Genomic DNA, 3166 nt, shown 5'->3' with positions numbered 1-3166 from the left:
GGGCTCTCACCTGAGGGGGCACAGGGGCAGAATCCCCCCTCCCCTGCTGCCCACGCTGCGGGATCTGCCCAGGGCACAGGGGGATTTTGGGGTCCCAGGGGATATCAAATCATTCAGTCACACAGGCACCAGGCAGAGTGTAAGGAACCAGTGAAAAGGTAAAAAAAGGGGAGGAAAGCAGCCCAGGCTCATTGTGACACCGTAAATGAAAAGCCAGACAAAGTCTGGAAATTCATTCATCCGCATCACTCATGTTAAGCCTTAAAATGTTCCTGGTAGCCACTGGAAATCATTAAAGAAGTGACAGCTCCGTTCTCTGGAGGAGCAGGACTCAGAGTGGGGGGTACAGGAGATGCTTCAGCAAGAAAAATTCTATGAAGCCGCCTCTAAGTCAGTGATTTCTCTGACTTCATCTGCACATTAAAAATGCAAGTGAATGCCTTTTGGTGTTAGCTCTGCTCCTGGATACGAGATGGAGTCAATTCACAGCTCTTCAGTGGATAATACTTTTTGTTTTTTGCAGAGGCTGTTGAAACAGAATGGAAAATTAAAGCAATTTTTCCTGACAGCAATGCATAAACGTTGACCATGAAATGGCAAAGCAGAAAAACAAAACCAAGAGCAAGAACAGCTCGAGGAGTGTCTGAATTAGGCAGCAGCGAGTTCATTACAGCTCTCATTTGAATAAAAGCAGGAGATGATGCCCTTGCTGTAATGGAAATGCTCTTCAAGTCCGAGCCATCCATGGCCATTACAGCCTGGAGAGGATTGTTTGGGAAGGAGATGGATGTTTGGGCAGCAGATGGATGCAGTCCCATTCACAGCGCTGCTCTCCCTGTTCCTCAGATTCCCCTGGGGCGTGGGGCTGGATGCAGGTGGGTCCTGCTTGCCCGTAAATCTCTGGGAATGTTCTCCTCTGGAGCATCTCAGACCTTCCCCTGCTGGTCCAGTGGGGCTCTGGGGTGGTCTGGGAGGGATGATCCAAAGTCCTGCCTGTCGGAGCTTCTGGAAGGGGTTTGGAGCATTTAAAAAACTCGAGAGAAACTGAAATTCTGGCTAAAGGAAAGGCTTGGGATAGCAGGAGCTTTCCGTGTCCCAGCTCCCTGCACATCCCACACGAACTCTGAGGTGCTGCTGCTGCCCCCAGCCTTGTCCCTGGCAGGTCTCTGGAAGCTGGAATGGGAGCACTGGATGCATTCCAAGTCTCTGCCAGCACTGGCAGGGGCTGCCCAGGGAGGTTTGGAGTGCCCATCCCTGGAGGTGTCCAAGGAAGGGCTGGAGGTGGCACTCGTTGCTCTGGGCGGGGGACAGGGGGGCCATCGGGCACAGCTTGGACTCGGTGACCCTGGAGGGCTTTTCCAGCCTCAGTAACTCTGGGATTCGGGAATTCTGAGCTCTTCCTTCCCCTGTGGGAGCATCAAGGGTTTCCCACCTTTCCTCCATCCCTCCCGCAGTTCTCCAGCTGCTCCGGAGCTGGTGCAGAGGAACACTGGGATGCTCTGCCCCGGGGTGAGGTCTGTGCTGTCCTGGTGCCACCGTCCCTGCCGGACACCCTCCCCCAGCACCATCCCCTGCTCCCTGCCTGCCTGGGATGCATTCAGCCCCCAGAGGAGCAGGGATTTGTGTGACACATCCCTGCAAGGGGACGGGAGTCTCCCAGATTTTCTCACAGGTCTCCACAAGTTTTGCCTTCCCCTTCGAGCAGGAATTAACGATTCCATGGCCTCGGAGGGCTTTTCCAGCCGAAGTGATTCCAAGACTTGCACCACTCTGCAGCAGCTCAGCCTCGCTGGTGGCCGTGTCCTCCCCTCGGTGACAGCCACGTCCCAGGTGTCCCCTGGAGGAGCATCCGGGCGAGCCCTGCGCCGCTTCCCTGAGCTCGGGAGAGCGTGGATGGGCAGGAGGGAGCTCAGGGAGAGCCTGGGAGAGTCTCAGGGAAGCAGGGATGCGGTGGCCAGGCTGCAGCCAAGGTTAAGTGTGCCGTGTGTCCCGGTGCCACTAGATGTCCTTGTGGGAAAGGCCTTGGCGCTGCCCGCGGGCACGAGCGGCAGCTCCGGGAGTTCAGGGAATCGAGGGAATTGAGGGGATTGAGGGAACGGAGCCGGGGCCACCTCTGCCTCTCTGCCCCCCACCCCCGCTTTGGCTCTTCCGCAGCCACACGAGCCACGGGAAGCACTCCTGGATGCGGGAAAAGCTCCAGGGAGCCCCAGGGAGCGCGCCTGGAATGCTGCAGCCCCGGGATGCTCCTGAGCCAGTCCCTACAAATCCCAAGCTTTAGGAAAGGCTGGGCAGCTCCGAGAGGAGCTGAGCGGGAGGCGAGGCGGTGCCAGCCTGGGCAGGGAGGGCTTCCCACGGCTCAGATCCCGCTGCAGAGCTCCTGGAGAGCCCCAGAATGCGGGATTCAGCAGGTGAAGCCGCTGTCCGTGCGCTTTGCAGCGTCGGCTTTGCACCACGGTTTGTTGGGACTTCGCTGCGGCCGTGGCCCCGCTGTGCCACCACCCTGTCCCTGTGCCCCGCTGCCACCGCGGGTGGCCGTGCCGGGCCGGGACCGTGCCCTGCTCCCCTCCTGCCGCATCCTTGGCAGTGGCGGCGCCGGGAGAAGGACGGAGCAGCAGAAGGTGAAACTCTGCACAGAGGAGATTACAGCTCCGGTGTTTTCCCTTTCTTCCTCTTTTTTTTTTTTTCCTTTTTTTTTCCCTTCAAAGGAATGACTCCGTATTTTTGGAAAGAATAGCTGCTCCAAAAATCCTGGTACAAACTCTGCCAGACTCCAGCCTGCCTTATCACCGCTGTGCTGGGGCCCTGGTGGGAATGCAGGATTTTAACTCTTGGATGCCTTTCCCAGCTTCCAGAAATGACCCCCTTCCTCCAAGAGTTCGAATGAATCCTTGGAGTCGAGGGCAGATCTCAGTGGGAATCTCGGGAAAGCGGACTCAGCCTGCTGCAAAGATGCTGGAGACTAAAGCTGCTGGTGCTGGATGCTGGGAGCCGCGTCCCAGCCGCATTCCAGCCGTTTTCCAGCCGTGTTCCAGCCGTGCCCGAGGTGTGCCTGCCACTCAGGCTGCAGCCTGGCAACCGGCAGCAGCATCTTTGAGGGAGAAAGTTGCCCAAAATAGGAAGAATGGCAATAAATAATTCCTGGGGCTTGATTTATGGGTGAAGCTCC

Source organism: Corvus brachyrhynchos, unplaced genomic scaffold, assembly GCF_000691975.1.
Source record: "Corvus brachyrhynchos isolate BGI_N302 unplaced genomic scaffold, ASM69197v1 scaffold545, whole genome shotgun sequence".
NCBI lineage: Eukaryota > Metazoa > Chordata > Aves > Passeriformes > Corvidae > Corvus > Corvus brachyrhynchos.
Note: the sequence above shows the minus strand (reverse complement) of the source record.